This window comes from Oryx dammah, unplaced genomic scaffold (assembly GCF_014754425.2).
Source record: "Oryx dammah isolate SB20612 unplaced genomic scaffold, SCBI_Odam_1.1 HiC_scaffold_8, whole genome shotgun sequence".
NCBI classification, from domain to species: domain Eukaryota; kingdom Metazoa; phylum Chordata; class Mammalia; order Artiodactyla; family Bovidae; genus Oryx; species Oryx dammah.
This window is the reverse complement of record NW_024070192.1, coordinates 47,921,147-47,942,408: the sequence shown is the minus strand read 5'-3', so window position 1 is coordinate 47,942,408 and position 21,262 is coordinate 47,921,147. Positions and strand designations below refer to the sequence as shown.

The following is a 21,262-nucleotide window of genomic DNA, read 5'->3' as shown; positions in this document are numbered from 1 at the left end:
GCTGTGTCCCATGTGTCAGGCACTATTCAGGGCACTTTATGTAAACTCACTGCTTTTATCCTTGCAGCTCTATGAAAAACATACTTTTATATAGTGGAGGAAACTGAAGTACAGAAAGGTTAGGACATATGCTAAAGGTCACACAGTTGTATGGTGGGCTTAGGTTTGAAATTCCAAGTTGGATCTCCTAACCACTATACCATAATGTATAGGACTTAAAGTTTGACGTGGAAATATACTTAAAGCCCTGACGCTTGTCTGTTAGATGACTTTGAGCAAATTAATTTCTCCAGACTTCAGTGTCCTTATATGTAAAGTGGTAGTGATAATAAGCATAGTCACAAGGTTGTAGGATAAATTAGATGATACTTGTGGGGTGTATAACAGTCCTTGTTGAATAGCAAGTGCTCAACAGATGTCGTCTATTCCCCACTGCCTCATCTTCTTCCTTATCATCCCTCACCAAACAAATCAGGTACTGTGGGTACTTTTAATGATGATGATTTATTAAAAGATACAAGTATTTTCTCTTCCCATCTGCATCGTTTGTCCACTCCATCCATAGGTCCCTGTCTTCATCTGTCTTCCTGGGCAAGGACCTTCGAATAGTCACATCTTTGGAAATAGGAACTCTAGGAAGGAATGAACAATTACTAGAGAAAGGGGGCCCTTCGGGTAAGTCTTCATCCTGTGAAATGTACAAAACAATTATGCATGAGACCTGCTGTTTGGGGACCTGGATCCACAAAATACAATTGAGAGACAAGATTTTCCAGTTCTGGGACTGGATAAGAACCTGCCAGGAACCAACGAGGCCATAAATGCCCTAGGCATTGTGGGTGGATAAGACAAACAATACATTCTGAACACAAGCAGAGTATCTTAAAGTATGTGTTGATTCTGTTGTGTTTAACACAATTTCTAATCAAAACTGAATCCTGGTAGCTTTTTTATTTTGCATTGTTTTCAGTCGATAGCTACTGACAGTAAAGGATTTATCATGTGAAGCCTGTGAAATATTTTTATAGGAAAGGGGCTCTTATCATTTACTATGGCAATGTCATTCAAGGCTTAAAATAAGCATACTCCTTGGTCATCAATTGTACACCTTAGAATTTATTCCAAATAAATTAATAACAGTGTGTATACCAATCAGTATTCACTACAGCCATATTAATGATATTAAAAATAAGAAATGTGTTTAATGTGTCTTACGGAGCTTGCTAAGTATATGAGCATACATGGTAGACACACATATGAGCACACATGAAGGGCATTAGAGATGATGGGATAGAAACGTGAGTGTTGATATTACAAGTTGTTTACTAGCTATTTCTTCTTCTTTTTTTAAATGGCTGTATGTACCACATGTGGGATCTTAATTCCCCAACCAGGGATCGAACTTGTGTCCTCTGCATTGGAACCGTGGAATCTTAACCACTGGACTGCCAGGGAATTCTCTCAGTAGCTACCTCTAAGTGAAATAAGAAATCAAAATAGGTACATGATTATCTTGTTTTCAAATAGATACTACACATGTGTGTCAGGTGTTTAAAATATACACGGAAGTGTTAGCAAACAAACATCATTTGGGGGTGGGTGATTTTGATCTTTTTTTTCCTCTCAAATGAATAGTCTGATTTTTCTCTAGGACATATCAGGTAATGAAATTATTTGGAAACCACCATCCTGGGATAGGTGCTTCTTTTTCTTGGGAAGGATGAGTGAAGAGGGAGAAGTCATAAGAGATAGGCTTCTGTCTCTTCTACTTCTGGGAAGTTCCACTAGGGCCAGGTGTACTGCTTGCCTGGCTTCAACGTGGAATGAGGAAGCAGGGAAGGACCTGATGTTTCTACCTTAGGTCGAAACACAAACGTGGCCACAGCCATTGCTGACACAGCGCTCTTCTGGACCACAGTCCCAGTCGCCATTGCAGAGGTCAACACAGGTACCTGCATGAGAACAGACCAGCTGAAAAGTGCCATGCTCTAGACACAGGTGTTAGGGAGGCCAGCCCATGATTAAGGAGCCAATTCCACTTTCTTTGAGTTCAGTACATAATATAATTTATAAATGATTAATCACAGAATAGTACTCATTAACATCTTACGTATTTCAGTGAAAAGCAAGGCATTCACACAATCTCAACAAAGCAAGGTCTACTTTAAAGAACAGAAGAATTAATTACTCCTGGCATATACCCAGAGGAAAAGTGAAAAAAAGTGAAGTCTCTCAGTTGTGTCTGACTCTTTGTGACCTCATGGCCTGTTGCCTACCAGGCTCCTCTGTCCATGGGATTTTCCAGGCAGGGGCACTGGAGTGGGTGGCCATTTCCTGCTCCAATCCAGAGAAAACCGTGATTCAAAAAGATACATGCACCCCAGGGTTCATTGCCACACTGTTTACCATAGCCAGGACACGGAAGCAATCTCAATGTCCATCAACAGAGGAATGGGTAAAGAAGCTATAGCACACATATACAATGGAATACTACTCAGCAATAAAAAAGAAGAAAAGAACGCCATTTGCAGCAACATGGATGGACTGAGATTGTCATACTGAGTGAAGTAAGTCAGACACAGAAAGAAATACCATATGACATCGCTTATATGTGGAATCTAAAAAAGGGTACCAATGAACTCATTTACAAAACAGAAGTACAGTCATGGATGTAGCAAACAAACTTATGGTTACCAGAGCATAAGGGGGGAAGGGACAAATTGGGAGATTGGGATTCACATATACACACTGCTGTGTATAAAATAGATAATAAGAACCTGCTCTATAGCACGGGGAACTCTACTCAATACTCTGTAATGGCCTATATGGGAAAAGAATCTAAAAAAAAAGAGGGTATATATGTACACGCATAATTAATTCACTTTGTTGTACACTTGAAATTAATACAACATTGTAAGTCAACTACACTCAAAAATTTTTTTGAAAAGGAGGATAATTGCATCTGTGGAGGGGAAGTGCAGAGAAGCCCACTTCAATGCCCTCTCTTCTCTCTGCAAAGAAAGGGGCAGAGAAGGGAAGACTTACACTTAGCTGAATGTCATCAAGGGTGCCCTGCAGTCACTCTGTGCAATGAGTCTGACTGGCCCCTTTTTACAGGCATGGCAGCTGGGGTGCACTGAGGTGACTTTCCCACTAGTCAGTACAGAAGTCGGATCCAACCCAGACTCTCTGGCCCCTAAGCCAACCTCCCTCTGCCATCCCAGAGGGTGAAACTGACCCTGGCATGAAGAGTCCATCTCCAGATTTCAAGGAGTCACTCCTGACCCAAGTGGAGGCTCCCCACACTCCCAGAGCCTCAAGGTTAGTCTTTGAGGACCAATGAAATAGGTCCAGGGAGCTGGTTAAGACCCTGCAAGGGTTTTTAACAAAATGTGTGCAGAGCTGTGGATGAATATGTGCTGTGCTTGGGTGGGTAACTCAGCTGTGATCAGGAGATTCTCTACCTGATTCTGTCTCTGAAACTCTCTGGGCCATTGTATTCTCAAAGGTAAAATGAAGTCCTTAGATCCAGGAGGGCTGGATGCAGTTCACTCTCCAGTGTCAGCTCCAGTCAATGGAGGTGACTGTTCTGATGCTGTGTGGAGAAGGCTGGATCCCCTTGTCCAGGCTCAAAGAGAAAGAGTGCTATAATTGATTAGCAATGTCTGATGATGTAATATGGGAGCCTGGTGGGATGTCTACTATGTACTTGCTGACCTCAGAGAAAATCAATACAGTCCCTCCGTGCTTTTATTAGCTGTTGTTGATTTATGGTGAGAGAATGGGAGAATTCTTGTCTCCACTCACAGCAGTTTTATCACTCATTAATACCTGTTGATTTCTTACTATGTACAAATCACACAGGTTAAGTTATACAGGAAGTATGGATATGTGGATTGGATTGGTTTGTTTAGTCGCTAAGTCTCATGGACTGTAGCCTGCTAGGCTCCTCTGTCCATGGGGATTTCCCAGGCAGGAATACAGGAGTGGGTTGCCATTTCCTTCTCCAGAGGATCTTCCCAACCCAGGGATCGAATATGAGTCTCCTGTGTTGGCAGGCAGATTCTCTACCACTGAGCCAGCTGCGAAGCCCATGGAGATGTAAGACTAGGTTATTACTTTCCAGCAGCTTAGAGCCTCACAGTGGCGATAAAGTTTATGTTTAAAGTACTAAAAGCCATATGTGACACATGGCCTGAGAGAGGTTTATCCAAAGGACTAAAGGGGCTTGCAAAAGAGAGGACATCACTTCCAGTGAATCAGGAAAGGTAAGTCTTGAAGTATTGGAATCTTTTAAAGGCAGAATGGAGAGGGAGGGTGGAGAAGAGAAAAGAATTACTAGCAAAACTTCACAAGGGGAAAATGCAACAGGGCGGGACTAGAGAAAGGTGCATGAGGCACCCAGGACACAGCATTTAAGGAGGCCCTTGAACTCCTCCTTCAATTGTGCACCCTAGGTGCCTCATCTCCTCACTCTTCACCCTGAAATACAAGCAATACAGGAAGAGTAGCAAACGGAAGGCTGGATAAGTACTAGGGAATAGTTGGAAGTCAAGGCAGACAGGTTTGCAGCGCCTCCCTTCCCCACCATTCAGTGACATCTGACTCTTTGCAACCCCATGGACTGTAGCCTGCCAGGCTCCTCTGTCCATGGGATTCTCCAGGCAAGAATACTGGAGTGGGTTGTCATTTCCTTCTTCAGGGGATCTTCCCAACCCAGGGATCGAACCCAGGTCTCCTGAATTGTAGGCAGATTCTTTACTGTCTGAGCTTCTAGAGAAGCCCACAGCAGGCAGAGGACAAAGTTACACAGGGACCTCGGACTGAGATTTCACTTGGTAGGTCAAGAGAGAGATGTGATGGTATGAGAGCATAGCACGGACTGGGATTCACCAAGCAGGCAACCTTCAGAAGAAAGAGAGGGTGAAGGACAGCTGTCAGGAAGCCATTGCACTGGGCCGGGCGTGGAGTAATCAGGGCTGAAAAGGCAGTGTGACAATGAGGGTCGGAAAGGAAGGAACACGTGTAAGAACCAGTTGCAAAGAATGACTGGTATTTGGCAACCAATGTAAGGGAAGGAGAACAAAGAAGAGAGGGGCAAGAGTTTCCAATGACACTTAGGGAGAAGAAGATACAGTGAAGATAATCTAAGAGAGAAAAAAGCTGGAGAATTGATGGACTGGCAAGCAAAAAGATGCTGCAGAGCTTAAAGACTTTTAACCTTTAACTGGTTCCTCAAGACAGTTGTGAAGTTTGTTAAGAAGATCTGGGAGATGGACTTCCCCTGTGGTCCAGTGGCCAAGACAGTATGATTCCATTGCGGGGAGCCTGGGTTCAATCCCTGGTCAGGGAACTAGATCTAACATGGTGCAACTGAAGAAGCTGCATCTTGCAACGAAGATGGGAGATCTTGTGTGTGGCAGCTAAGACCTGGCACAGCCAAGTAAATAAGTAAACATGTGTGTGCTAAGTCATGTCAGTCATGTCTGACTCTTTGTGACCCTATGTAGCCCACCAGGCTCCTCTGTCCATGGGATTCTCCAGGGAAGAATACTGGAGTGGGTTGCCATGCCCTCCTCCAGGGCATCTTCCCAACCCAGGGATCAAACCTGAGTCTCTTACGTTTCCTGCGTCGGCAGGCAGGTTCTTTACCACTAGCGCCACCTGGGAAGCCCAAATAAGTAAATTTTTAAAAAAAAATTTTTTTTTTTTTTTTTAAGAAAAAAAAGATGAAGAAGGAGAAAATCTGGGAGAGTGGTAGAGGCAGCAATAGAGACTACAGTCAGCCTTCAGGGGATTAAGGGATGAGTCATGGGGAAGAAAAGGCAGAGAATGAAGATTACTCCTTTGAGAATGTTGGCAGTAAGAGGAAAAGATGAATCATGTTTCACATATTTAAGAAAATATTTTCTGTAAGCAATCCAACTTATTTGTAGCAAGAGACAAACAAACCGGCGGAGAGAGAGGCTGGGGAAATGGACGGAGGCCAATGAGAGGGCAAAGGCTTCGCTTTTGGAGAGTCCAGATGGAGGGATGATCAGAGGAAAGGAGAGGAGAAAGTAAAAGCAGAAGCACAGAGACCCTGCAGTCAAGGTGGGCCCCTGCAGTGACTGCTTGCCTGGAATACTTTCCCCTCTCTCTTTTCTTCCCCTCCTTCCCCTGCACCCACTGGCCCCCAGTGGCTTACATTCTGGCTCCTTCGTTGCAAAAAGGACAGGGCTGCCTTCTGCATGGACTCACCAAAAACTCTAAACGGTCTCACCGCAGCCTGAAGCTCCTGCACCACTGAGCTGAGGGTGACTAGGGTCACAAGCAGGAGGAAGCCTCCCAACTTCATGCTGCTGCTGGAGGTCTCGGATAAAAACGCAACAAGGCTTAGAAGAGCAGAAATTTATTCTCTTTCACGCTCTGAGCTGGAATGAAAGGCCGGGGGTGGGACTAAGAACTGCGGGAGTCTAAGCCCTGCCTTGGGTAATGCCACGTTATTACCTAAGTCTCTGAGCCAAGGAAACACCCTCCTCTGACCAACACATAAGACTCCTAAACCAGGAAAGCAGTGAATGACTAAGAAAGGGGGTGAACTGGAATAGGGGAACTTTCATTCACTCCTTCCTATTTGAACACAAGTATCAGATGTCTTCTCTGGGCCAGGCCGGTGCTGGGCATGAGGAATAGGTCCTGACAGTGATTACAACGTAGGAGCGGGGTGCTAGCTGGGGAAGCTACAGCCTGCTCTTCTCCTTCACCCCGCCTTGCTCTGGGTCCTGGAGCCTCTGGAATTGAGGGCAGGGAGGAGCCGAATTGTGGCAGGGAGCCACACGGGTGCTGCTTGGCCACCTGCTGGTGGCAAGGAGGTGACTCCAGTCTCCTTTGGGTGGGGTCTGCTTCTCTCTTCTGCTGAGGACCTAAGTAAAGGTGGTATGGTATGGTAGCCTTTCCCTGGATGATCAGTGTCGTTTTTCTGGCATGGCATTCCACCTCATCCTGTCCACCTTCATTTCTGAGAACCCAGATTCCCAATACATGTGTTAAAATCTTCCAGAGCGTCTCTCATCATGAAGCACTGGGCTGAGGGAGGGCTACAGTAACCAACCAGCTAGGGAGTGAATTTCATTCCCCACTCCTCATCTGAAACACACACTCCCCTTGGGTTTTGGAGGAATGGGCCATCTTCCCTCCCCAGTGTTAGCGGGAATGGAGGGGAGGCATGTATGAATTTTGGTCGTCAACACTGTGTCCCATATGATCGCTATCGTAATGTGAGATGAGGGTGACTGGACTGGTTGCTAATGGCAGGACCAGTTTATAGTCTCTTAGTATGGCCTCGGCAAGATGGCTGACTTCCCTTTAGAGAGGGCAGTACCCGACGTTTCACCAGGGGCCCTGGTCCCTAATTCTGTGGCTACAGGAAGCGATCTGCCCTGTTATGCTCCATTTGTCACAATTCTTGAAATACACCTGTCAGAGGTCCTTTGGGCAAACCATTGACCTCATTCATTGCGAATACCCGTAGGTGGGTTAAGGGCTACATTTATGGGTTATTCATCAAGCAATTTGGCAAATTACCTGAACTCAATCCTACCTATCCCAAAGGTAAGATTGGTTGCTGTCTAATTTCTGTGATAGTTCAGAGCCAAAAAACTTTTAGAGATGCTAAACAGTGAAAAGAATATCACTCTCTATGCAATTTCAATTTTAAAAAAAGGCTAAAAAATTTTAAAAACTGCCCTAAGCTGGAAAGTATTGTTGAAATTAAATTCATTTCCTTTTAGATGTTCTCGTTTCTGACTTTATTTTGGGTTCTTTGTTTTGCTGGTGCTGAAACTACATGCTTAGCTTGGCCTCTAGATTCCTTAGAGCTGAGCAGGGCCTTCGGAGCCTTGGTAATGAGGCCTTAGTCTTCCCTGGATTTGCCTTGGCGTGCAGCTATTTGGTGCTGTGAGCCAAATAGACATGTAAGCCTTATAGGTCTATAAAGTCAAAAAAGTTTTTTGCTTTGTCACCAAAAAAATGTCAACAAAACCTGTATCTGAGTAGAAGCGCACCGCAGATGTGAGCAAAGGGCATAACAACTTCTACATTTAGTGAGCACTGGTTTTATTCCTGGCTTGGCTCGTATTTAATTTTAACAAGGCTGTGAGGGGGTTTGTTGGTTAGGAGTCCGATTGCTAAAAGAGGAAATTAAGTATGAAAATGCAAAGGAGCCATCTCTGCTTCACTTTCACATCTATTTCATCATTTTTTCTCTGCTGACCATCTTTCTCAGTTTGTCAAACCATATGGTAGGGGGAATATGACCTCCTCTGAGCCCTCAAGTTCAAGATGAGTCCAGAAAGTGCTAGATTTTTCCCAATCCCAAATCTAAAATGCCAGGGGAGAGAATTTCCTTGGCCTGGTTTGAGTCAGGTGTCACCTCCATCCCCTCAAACTAACAACACAAACAAAGCTGCTGAGGACTCTGTGTGTGTGTGTGTGTGTGTGTGTGTGTGTGTGTGTGTGTGTGTTGGAGGGGGATTCAGGGAGACATTATAATTAGGAAGACACACAATATGGTTTCCAATACATATAGCATTATTGCCATTTTACAGATGAGCAAACTAAGTCATGGAGAGGTTTATTAACATCCCCCAAACAGCATTTTAATACAGAACCAAGCTTAAACTCCAAAGATAGCGCTCTTCTCTAGAACTCATTACCATCAGGTTAAGTCCAAATTCTTAGAAAATTTCCTCTATGTGGCACAGATAAATGAGCTTTTGAGGACACAGAATTCTACTTCACCTAGTAGGGAGTAATCGTCAAGCTTTCATTAGCAGAGCACAGCAGCTCTGAGCTAGAGAAGATTCTGAGCACACAGTCAGATCAAAGGGAGGGTACATCCACCTAAAACTGTAACTTTGATTTTAGGAGAGTTAAGGAACAACAGATGGCCCTTATTCGTGGCTCTTCACTCGGTCATTCTGAGGTTGTGAAAATAAAACCAATGCTTATACAGTAGTGTAGGTAAGAAAGAGGACTCTAGAGTATGACAGATCCAATTTACATGTGGCTCCCCTACCTACTAGCTGTGTTTTTACCTTGGAAAAATTGCCTTCCTTTTCTGGGTTTTGCTTCCTTATCTGATAAGCAGGCATAGGCAACAACTCCTCATAGGGTTGTTGGACAGACTGATGTATGTGGATTTATATGTATACAGTCCTCAGAACTGGCAGCTACTATTATTGATTTCTGTGAAAGAGAATGTATGCCTTTCTATTTCCTATATTAGGGCACTCGCAGACAACTCAGGCCAAAGTGTATCAGTTCATTAAGGAAATACCACTAAAGAAAGAGCAATCAGAATCTTTCCATATTTTATTCTGCTGGAAATTATAGACTGAATCACAAAGAGACTCCGGGGCTTCAGCTGGTATTACTGTCAGCTCAGTGACTATCTGTGAGTTCATGATTCTGGTATGGAGGTCAGGAAGCTTAGCAGGTGACCAATTTCTGTCTAAAGAGTCATTAGCTAGAGGAGGGTCAGTTAAGTCACGGACAGTCATCATTTTTCCAAAAGATGCTCAAGAGCCTGGCCGGTGTCTGGAAGGATTTGTCCCCACCCAAAGAGTTCCCACTCCCAATAAGAGTTTTCATAACATTATGATCAGCAACAATAGTGGCTTCTAATCAGCAATGACTGTTCCACATACCAGATCTGAGTGAGAATTCAATTGAATAATTATATTCAGAACAGTGCCTGGAAGATAGAAAACACCCATCAAATGTTGCTGTTTTCAAGGATTCAAGAGAGTTTTATTTTAAAAAGAAATCTTGCTCGTAACTCAAGGAACCCAGGCTTAATTGTCAGAGTCACCATTGTGTGACCTTGGATTAAGTCATGCCTTCTCTATGGCTCAAGATTCTTCATCTCAGAAGCTTTTAATTTTAATTAGGTCCCATTTGTTTATTTTTGCTTTTATTTCCAGAATTCTGGGAGGTGGATTATAGAGGATCCTGCTGTGGTTTATGTCGGAGAGTGTTTTGCCTATGTTCTCCTCTAGGAGTTTTATAGTTTCTGGTCTTACATTTAGATCTTTAATCCATTTTGAGTTTATCTTTGTGTGTGGTGTTAGAAAGTGATCTAGTTTCATTCTTTTACAAGTGGTTGACCAGTTTTCCCAGCACCACTTGTTAAAGAGATTGTCTTTACTCCATTGTATATATTCTTGCCTCTGTCAAAGATAAGGTGTCCAAATGTGTGTGGATTTATCTCTGGGCTTTCTATTTTGTTCCATTGATCTTAAAAAGCTTCTGCACAACAAAGGAAAATATAAGCAAAGTGAAAAGACAGCCTTCTGAATGCGAGAAAACAATAGCAAATGAAGCAACTGACAAATAACTAATCTCAAAAATATACAAGTAACTCCTGCAGCTCAATTCCAGAAAAATAAACGACCCAACCAAAAGATGGGCCAAAGAACTAAATAGACATTTCTCCAAAGAAGACATACGGATGGCTAACAAACACATGAAAAGATGCTCAACATCACTCATTATTAGAGAAATGGAAATCAAAACCACAATGAGGTACCACTTCACACCAGTCAGAATGTCTGCGATCCAAAAATTTGCAAGCAATAAATGCTGGAGAGGGTGTGGAGAGAAGGGAACCCTCCTACACTGTTGGTGGAAATGCAAACTAGTACAGCCACCATGGAGAACAGTGTGAAGATTCCTTAAAAAATTGCAAATAGAACTGCCTTATGACCCAGCAATCCCACTGCTGGGCATACACACTGAGGAAACCAGAATTGAAAAAGACACATGTACCCCAATGTTCATCGCAGCACTGTTTATAATAGCCAGGACATGGAAACAACCTAGATGTCCATCAGCAGATGAATGGATAAGAAAGCTGTGGTACATATACACAATGGAGTATTACTCAGCCGTTAAAAAGAATACATTTGAATCAGTTCTGATGAGATGGATGAAACTGGAGCCGATTATACAGAGTGAAGTAAGGCAGAAAGAAAAACACCAATACAGTATACTAACACGTATATATGGAATTTAGAAAGATGGCAATGATGACCCTGTATGCAGGACAGCAAAAAAGACACAGATGTGTATAGCGGACGTTTGGACTCAGAGGGAGAGGGAGAGGGTGAGATGATTTGGGAGAATGGCATTGAAACATGTATAATATCATGTAAGAATCGAATTGCCAGTCTATGTCCGATGCAGGATATGGCACGCTTGGGGCTGGTACGTGGGGATGACCCAGAGAGATGTTGTGGGGAGGGGGGTGGGAGGGGGGTTCATGTTTGGGAATGCATGTACACCCGTGGTGAATTCATGTCAATGTATGGCAAAACCAATACAGAATTGTAAAGTAAAATAAAAAAATAAATTAAAAAAAAAAAGATTCCTCATCTCTAAGAAGGTTGTTAGTTTAAACCTCCACAGATGTGAGAGCCTTTCTGTTATTTTTTCATTTATTTTTTCAAGTTTGGCCTCGTGGTATGTGGGATCTTAGTTCCTGATCAGGGATTAAACCTGCACCCCCTGTACTGGAAGCATGGCATCTTAACCACTGGACCACCAGGGAAGTCCCCAGCAGCTTTTCCTTTTAAAGGATGCTTCTCCTTTAAATGAAAGGAACTCTGTATTATTGGTATTATTGGGCATTCATTATGTGCCCAGCAAGACAGCTTGGTGAATACAGATGTGTGCAGCAGCAAAGGAGGCTTGTGGGAAGGGTGAGGAGTGCATCTGGAGGGCGAGAGTGTGAGCAGGCACAGAGCTGGCACTTGAGATGCCCCCCTGCACTTTTTCTTCCTATACAATGTGCCCCTTGATTTTCCCACTTCTTTCCCCTTCTTGCCTTTGTCCTACGTCCCTGACTTCCTCCTCCTGATGGTAATAGGTAGTAGGAGATGGCAAGAGGGAACACTGACATTCTAGGAATCAATGAACTAAAATCGACTGGAATGGGTGAATTTAATTCAGATGACCATTACATCTACTACTGTGGGCAAGAATGCCTTAGAAGAAATGGAGTAGCTCTCATAGTCAACAAAAGAGTCCAAAATGCAGTACTTGGGTATAACCTCAAAAAAGACAGAACAATCTCTGTTTCCAAGGCAAACCATTCAATATCACAGTAATCCAAGTCTGTGCCCCAAGCACTAATGCCGAGGAAGCTGAAGTTGAATGGTTCTACGAAGACCTACAAGACCATTTAGAAATAATACCAAAAAAGGATGTCCTTTTCATCACAGGGGACTGGAGTGCAAAAGTAGGAGTAATAGGCAAGTTTGGCCTTGGAGTACAAAATGAAGCAGGGCAAAGGCTAACAGAGTTTTGCCAAAAGAACGCACCAGTCATAGAAACCATAGCAACTCCCTTCCAACAACATAAGAGACAACTCTACATATGGACATCACCAGATGGTCAAAACTGAATTAGATTGATTATATTCTTTGCAGCCAAAGATGGAGAAGCTGTATACAGTCAGCAAAAACAAGACCGGGAGCTGACTGTGGCACAGATCATGAACTCCTTATGGCCAAATTCAGACTTAATTGAAGAAAGTAGGGAAAACCACTAGATCATTCAGGTATGGCCTAAATCAAATCCCTTATGCTTATACAGTGGAAGTGAGAAATAGATTCAATATATTAGATCTGATAGACAGAGTGCCTGAAGAACGATAGACAGGTTTGTGACATTGTACAGGAGGCAATGATCAAAACCATCCCCAAGAAAAAGAAATGCAAAAAGGCAAAAGGTTTTCTAAGGAGGTCTTAGAAATAGCTGAGAAAAGAAGAGAAGTGAAAGGCAAAGGAAAAAGGAAAGATATACCCATTTGAATGCAGAGTTCCAAAGAATAGTGAGGAGAGATAAGAAAGCCTTCCTCAGTGATCAATGCAAAGAAATAGAGGAAAACAACAGAATGGAAAAGACTAGAGATCTCTACAAGAAAATTAGATATACCAAGGGAACATTTCATGCAAAGACAGGCACAATAAAGGACAGAATTGGTATGGACCTACAGAAGCAGAAGATATTAAGAAGAGGTGGCAAGAAAACACAGAAGAACTATACAAAAAAAGATCTTCATGACTCAGAAAGCCACAATAGTGTGATCACTCACCTAGAGCCAGACATCCTGGAATGTAAAGTCAAGTGGGCCTTAGGAAGCATCACTACGAACAAAGCTAGTGAAGGTGATGGAATTCCAGTTACGCTATTTCAAATCCTAAAAGACAATGATGTTAAAGCGTTGCACTCAATATGCCAGCAACTTTTGAAAGCTCAGCAGTGGCCACAGGACTGGAAAAAGTCAGTTTTTATTCCAATCCCAAAGAAAGGCAAGGCCAAAGAATGTTCAAACTACTGCACAATTGCACACATCTCATAGGCTAGAAATTCTCAAAGCTAGGTTTCAACAGTACATAAACCAAGAACTTCCAGATGTTCAAGCTGGATTTAGAAAAGGCAGAGGAACCAGAGATCAAATTGCCAACATTCGTTGGATCATAGAAAAAGCAAGAGAGTTCTAGGAAAACATCGACTTCTGCTTTATTGACTACACCAAGGCCTTTGACTGTGTGGATCACAACAAAATGTGGAAAATTCTGAAAGAGATGGAAATACCAGCCCAACTTACCTGCCTCCTGAGAAATCTGTATGCAGATGAAGAAGCAACAATTAGAACTGGACATGGAGCAAGAAACTGGTTCCAAATTGGGAAAGGAGTACATCAAGGCTGTATATTGTCACCCTGCTTATTTAACTTATATACAGAATTCTTCATGCAAAATGCCAGGCTGGATGAAGCACAAGCTGGAATCAAGATTGCCAGGAGAAATATCAATAACCTCAGATATGCAGATGACACCACCCTTATGGCAGAAAGAGAAGAAGAACTAAAGAGCCTCTTGATGAAAGTGAAAGCGGAGAGTGAAAAAGTTGGCTTAAAACTCAACATTCAAAAAACGAAGATCATGGCATCTGGTCCTAACACTTCATGGCAAATAGATGGGGAAACAGTGGAAACAGTGACAGACTTTATTTTGGGGGGCTCCAAAATCACTGCAGATGGTGATTGCAGCCATGAAATTAAAAGACGCTCGCTCCTTGGAAGAAAAGTTATGACAAACCTAGACAGCATACTAAAAAGCAGAGACATTGCTTTGCTGGCAAAGGTCTGTCTAACCAAAGCTATCGTTTTTCTGGTAGTCATGTATGAATGTGAGAATTGGACCATAAAGAAGGCTGAGTGCAGAAGAAATGATGTTTTTGAATTGTGGTGTTGGAGAGGACTCTTGAGAATGCTTTGGACTTGAAAGAGATCAAACTGTCAATCCTAAAGGAAATCAGTCCTGAATATTCATTGGAAGAACTGATGCTGAAGCTGAAACTCCAATATTTTGGCCACCTGATGCCACGAACTGACTCACTGGAAAAGACCCTGATCCTGGGAACAATTGAAGGCGGGAGGAGAAAGGGATGACAGAGGCTGAGTTGATTGGATAGCATCACCAACTCAATGGACATGAGTTTGGGCAAGCTTGGGGATTAGTGATGGACAGGGAAGCCTGGCATGCTGCAGCCCATGGGGTTGCAAAAAGTCAGACACGACTGAGTGACTGAACGGAGCTGACTGAAAGATACAACATACACTTATTAGAATCAAATGGGTCCAAAATGGCAGACAAGTGGACTTTGGTTAGACCTTGACTCTCAATCAGCAAGCTAAATGACACACCCAGAGGCACCATGACAGTTCCAAGGCACTGTCAAAAGGCCAAGTAGTGGGCAGTGGCCCAATTCCTGGAAATCTCCACCCCTTCCCAAAAATAGCTGGGGTAATCTCCCACTCATTAGCATATGAAATTACCCAGCCTATAAAAACTAACCTACAACACTCACCCTCTGCGATGACCCACACTCTGTCCGTGGAGTGTGCTCCTCTCTAAATCTGAATAAATCAACTACTTACTTATCACTTTGTCTCTCACGAATTCTTTCTGCAATGAGACATCAAGTACCTGAGCTTCTTTAGCTCCTGAAACCAGGAACAGGGCGGGGTTTTGGCTGGGTCTGAGTCCCAGTCATGTGGGTGCAAGTCCCAAGCAGGATTTTGGCCGGGTTCAAGTCCTGGCTGTTGGGACCAGCCCAACAACAAACTGACCTGAAGGAGCGGTGCCACAGAAGAATAAGGAAAAATAAGACTCAAATAAAAGTGGGGATCAGGGGGCTGATGCCTTTCGCGGGTAAAAGCCCAGATCTTAATCCTTGCATGTCTTTTATTGCTAACATCTACTTCCTTGTTAGTGCTCTAGAGATATCTGTTGTTTACAATCTCAGATCACAGATAAAGATATACAATGCACAGTACTCAATGTCATTTCTCAGCAACTCCCTCAAGGCTCTGGTTACCAGAACAATTGCTAATGGTTTTCCATCAGTCACCTCAATATGTCAACATCTTGTTTTCAAGATGTCTTTCCACGATGTACATTTTACTGCTCCCAGCCCTTTGACAGGAGGTGATGAGAAAGTCGTTCTTATTTTTCAAAAAGTCCTGTTAGTTATAGTACAGGCTTGTGCATAGCATATTCCTTACACTGGCCACATGGGTTCACATGCCAAACAGGATTTTGGCTGGGTTCGAGTCCCAGCGTACGGGTTCAAGTCCCAATCTGAGGTAAACAGTTTCACCGCCAGGACGCGCCAATCACCTTGAGTGTTTTGAGGGCAGGCCCTACAGCTCTGTGTTGATGGTGGGGAGGATAACAGGCTCGAACCCCAGCATTCACATCCTGCTGCTGAGTGGACTCTCCTTTGAGGCTGTGAGTTATACTCATTCTCTCTGAGCTCTGCATCATGGAACCTGGATCAGGACACAGGTAACTGCAAGTGTAATCCCTGATAGGCAGCTGACCCTTCTGGATTAATCAGACCTGGGTTTAGCATTGAGTAATGTTGTTCTTTCAAATAAGCTCTCTGAGGCAAAAGAAATAGCTTGTTCTGCCTAATCATCAAAAGCACTCAAGAATGGAGGCCACTTTTCGTGACAGAGGAAAAGGAGGTGGGAAGAAAGGGACCTGGTATATACTAGGCACTTCTATGTGCCAGATTTTATAAACAGATGCACATTGATACATATATGTATTTTATTTATTTATTTATTGGAGGCTAATTACTTTACAATATTGTATTGGTTTTGCCATACATCGACACGAATCCCCCAAGGGTGTACATGCGTTCCAGTATTTTAAATGCATATAATTGTGTGTATGTGCTCAGCCGATCAGTCACATCTGACTCTTTGCAACCTCATTGACTGGGGCCTGCCGGCTCCTCTGTCCATGGAATTTTCCAGGCAAGAATACTGGAGTTGGTTGCCATTTCCTATGCCTGGGGATCTTCCTGGTCCAGGGATAAAACCTGCATCTCTTACATTGGCAGGCAGATTCTTTAATACCATGCTACCTGGGAAGCTCCAGTATATATACAATTACATGTACATATGGTGACTGCAGCCATGAAATTAAAAGACGCTTACTCCTTGGAAGAAAAGTTATGACCAAGCTAGATAGTATATTCAAAAGCAGAGATATTACTTTGCCGACTAAGGTCTGCCTAGTCAAGGCTATGGTTTTTCCAGTGGTCATCTATGGATATGAGAGATGGACTGTGAAGAAAGCTGAGCGCCGAAGAATTGATGCTTTTGAACTGTGGTGTTGGAGAAGACTCTTGAGAGTCCCTTGGACTGCAAGGAGATCCAAACAGTCCATTCTGAAGGAGATCAGCCCTGGGATTTCTTTGGAAGGAATGATGCTAAAGCTGAAACTCCAGTACTTTGGCCACCTCATGCGAAGAGTTGACTCATTGGAAAAGACTCTGATGCTGGGAAGGATTGGGGGCAGGAGGAGAAGGGGACGACAGAGAATGAGATGGCTGGATGGTATCACAGAATTGATGAAACGTGAGTCTGAGTGAACTCTGGGAGTTGGTGATGGACAGGGAGGCCTGGCGTGCTGCGATTCATGGGGTCGCAAAGAGTCAGACATGACTGAGCGACTGAACTGAACTGAACTGAACTGAACATGTACATATAATTATATATATATACACACACACACACACACACACACACATGCACGCATTATCTTCACTCCTTTTCAAGATCAAAAATACTCTTTCAAGGGTTATCTCCATTTCACACATGGGGAGATAATCACTCTTCCAGATTCACACAACTTCTTAATTACCCAAGTCTTTCTGACTTCAAATCCCAAGCTCTCTCCTCCACCTGACACTGTTTCTGCCTTTTCCTTACATATTTCCACTCACTAGACTCTAGATCCAAATATTAATTCTACAGGGCTCAAGGCTTGACCTAAGAGTGGGCGCTGGCACCCTCTCATTTCCCCCAACCTCCATGGAACTCTAGAATTCCTTCCTGAGTCACATAACCTGAACTGCTAACAAGGAGAAATTCCCTTTGGTAAACTAAGTTTCATGCCATGCTCAGGTGAAAGGAAAACCCCATCTGAGTATAATAACTGTTTTCCGTCCTTCTACCTTGTACAGAATCCTCATGCCCCCTTTTACCACAGGTTCTCAGAAATGTGGACCTAGTTTTTCCACCTGCCAATGCATGAGACATGGGTTCAATCCCTGGTCTGGAAAGACCCCACATGCTATGGAACAACTAAGCCCATGGGCTGCAACTGCTGAGTCTGCGCTCTAGAGCCTGAGAGCCACAGCTAATGAGCCCAAGTGCTACAACCGCTGGTTCCTAAAATACCACTTGGAGGAAAACTTGCCTGCTGCTCAAGAATATCCATTTTTGATTTCACATAAATGATGAAAAAACATAAGTGAGTTAAGCCAGTAAGATTTGCAGATTTATTTGTTCCAACAGCTATTTAATACACTGTGAACTCTAATTAGTCACATCACTCTTTTTTAATTTTTGTATTTTGATCACATGACATGCAGGATGGTTCCCCGAACAAGGATCAAATCTCAGCCTCTGCAGTGAAAGCACTGAACCATAACCACTAGGCCACTGGGGAACTCCCCTGTATCACATCACTCTTCACAAATCCGTTTAATCTCTTGACCCATCCTCCCCACCACAGTTCCCCTCAACAGTCGACATACACACACACTCCACTCCCTAAGTTATCTGAGGGGGAGTGGAAATTCCAGTTTCTTGAAGTCACTTATTTTTTTCTGAATGAAGGTGGTAGTACAGCCATTATGGAATACTGCATTCTTACTGCATTTTAGACATGCCAGCCTGTGCTATAATTCAGATGTGGTTTCTTTCCTTCCTTATAGGCTATGAGGCTAAGGACTTTGAAGTGACCCCATTGTGCATTTTATTGGCCTAGGAGAGGGAGTATTTGTGAGCCCTGGGATTTCAGCTTGAGATTGAGAAAGTGAAGCTCAGTAAAGGGGAGAAAAGGGTAAGGTAGACAAATATTTTGGAATTGGCACAGCTGGAAATAAGTATAGATTTCTGGGCTCCCAGTGACTTTCCATTGCACAAATCCAAATGTACCAGCCAGCAAGCAGCTGCTTCTCCAGGTAGCATCACATAGGCTTTAGGCTCTAGGGACATTGCAATCCACTGTCAACCGAGATGGTGCTATTCTCACACCCCAGTGTTAGAGGTTCCCTCTCCCTCCCCTCCCCGCATCATGCAGCATGTGGGGTCTTAGTTCCCAGACCAGGGATGGACCAACACTCCCTGCAGTGGAAGCACTCTAAGCATGGAGTGTTAACCCCTGGACTGCCAGGGAAGTCCCAGAGGTTCCCTCTTTATCTCTGAAAGTTTCAGAAGAACCCGGTACCCATACCCTTTCTGTTAGGGACTGTTTGGTTATCTTTGCCCTGAGACTACGTAATTGCTCCAGGTCTTTCAAGCTCTGATGCCTTTCCTGATAGCTCAGTTGGTAAAGAATCCACCTGCAATGTAGGAGACCTTGGTTAGATCCCTGGGTTGGGTAGATCCCCTGGAGAAGGGATAGGCTACCCACTCCAGTATTCTTGGGCTTCCCTTGTGGCTCAGCTGGGAAAGAATCCACCTGCAATGCGGGAGGCTGGGTTCGATCCCTGGGTTGGGAAGATCCCCTGGAGAAGGGAACAGCTACCCACTCCAGTATTTTGGCCTGGAGAATGCCATGGATTGTATAGTCCCTGGGGTCGCAAAGAGTAGGACACAACTGAGCGACTTTCACGTTCATGTTTCAAGCTCTTGGTGGCCCAAATGGTAGCACCGATCCTGTAGCAAGTCAGTAACCAAGTGTTATGAAACTCTGCTGTGTCAGCGCCTAAGGCCTCAGACACTATGAGTGCTTCCTGCTGTAGGAGCGTGGTGAGTACAATAGCTTTCAAAGTGGTTGGTTGGAATTAAATTTCCAGGTTGACAGGGCAGACTGGCAGGCTGCAGTCCGTAGGGCTGCACAGAGTCAGACGGAACTGAAGTAACTTAGCATGCACATGCATCCTGCATTTTGGAATGAAGTATAGTGAGAATCCCCATGGACAGAGGAGCCTGGGGTTGCAAAGAGTTGGACATGACTGAGCGACTGAGCAAGCACAGCACAGCACATAGTATAAGAAAAAGAAGGAGTTTGGGAACCACTAAAATTTGGATTTAAATGCAGGTTCTACCTGGCTATATGACCCTGACAATCTCTCCACGTTTCTCCATCACGAGTCAGAAGCTCAGCATACTCAACTCATGGGGTTGTTGTAAGGATAAGGTAACAACATTGGCGAAGTATCTGACATGAATAATATACCAAATAAAATATTTTCCTTCTCCTTTAAATGTTTCCTTACCCTCAGTTGGATTTTAACCTCCTAAAGGCAAGAGGCTATCCTTTGCGACCTCTCTGGAGCATCTGTTACCATGAAAAGAGCCACAGGTCTGAGAGCTGCCCTGAGGATCTAGGCTTGGATATCCAATATGGCGGCCATTAGCCACCCGTGGCAAGCAAGCACTTGAAATGTGGCTTGTGCAACCAAGGAGCAGGAGAGTTTTACCTTTATTTAGTCAGCTGTTAAGTCGTTTAAGTTTACTTTTAGAAGCAGATATTCAGCTTAGTCATTGGAAATATTTAAGCATGTTTGGAACAAATTTGGTACTTGAATCTTCTTTTTCAACTGTACATTTTGTGAAATCTAAATACAGGTCAAGAGTTTTTGATGAAAATTTAAAGCCCAGATTGAGATACACTATAAATGCAAAATACACACTGGACTTCAAAGATTTAGTGTGAAAAAAAGAAGGCAAAATCTCTCATTATTTTTTTTTTGCACTGACAACATGTGAATGTTGAGCTAAACATTAATTTTACCTATTAAAAGAAAAAGAAAAGAATTTAGTTGTCAGTCACTACTTTGGGCATCGTCCTCCAGACCAGGGGTCCAACAAGGACCTCAACTACTCTACTATCTCCAGAGATCATTTGTTTTGGAGTGTGCTAGCTTTCCATTTCGTGTGCCCTGCTCAGAGGGTCCCCGTAGGAAGTGCTATTTAGACTACACGACTGGCCTCATCAAAGTTTCAGTGTGTGTGGTAGATCACAGGAACTTTGGTTGGAGTCCCAAAGTGAGATGAGATGGGGCTTGGAGCCAATCTCAAGGAAGCAGGAGGCATGCACTTTGAGGAGAGAAAGTGGGTGGGGACGGTGGCGAGGAGGTAAAGAAGTAAACATAGATAGACAACGATAGCTGGGATTTCACCTGTGGGGTGGATGGTAGCTGGATTGAAATATGGAGTCATAGGACTTCCCTGGTGGTCCAGTGATTAAGATTTTGCCTTCCAGTACAGGTGGTACATTGTGGATCCCTGGTCAGGGAACTAAGATCCAACATGCCTTGGGGCCAAAAAACCAAAACATAAAACAGAAGTAATATTGTAACAAATTCAATAAAGACTTTAAAAAAGGGTCCACATCAAAAAATCTTTTTAAAAAAATCTCAAAAAAAAAAAAAAAGGAAATATGAAATCAAGGCATAGTTGCGTGACAAGTAGAGAGATTCATTAGCAAGGAAGAAACCCAAGTAGCAAGTGGGTAGAAACCCACTGGAGATAACAATTAGAGAAGTCTTTGATGCATAAGAAGGGGTGTTATCCAGACTGTATGAGGAGGCAAGTTAAGCGTTAGTTGTGATTGACTCTTTGCTACATCGTGGACTATAGCCGCCAGGCTCCTCTGTCCATGGGACTCTCCAGGCAAGAATA

General features: G+C 43.5%; 1 long non-coding RNA gene across 1 annotated transcript; it reads right to left on the bottom strand.

The window, feature by feature from the left end:
- Nucleotides 1-487: 487 nt before the first annotated feature.
- LOC120866394 lies at nucleotides 488-6,467 on the bottom strand. The gene is made up of 3 exons (XR_005721648.1): nucleotides 6,241-6,467; nucleotides 1,857-1,952; nucleotides 488-632 (listed from the first exon to the last, which is right to left on the bottom strand). It is a non-coding gene; the product is annotated as an uncharacterized LOC120866394 (long non-coding RNA).
- Nucleotides 6,468-21,262: the final 14,795 nt, after the last annotated feature.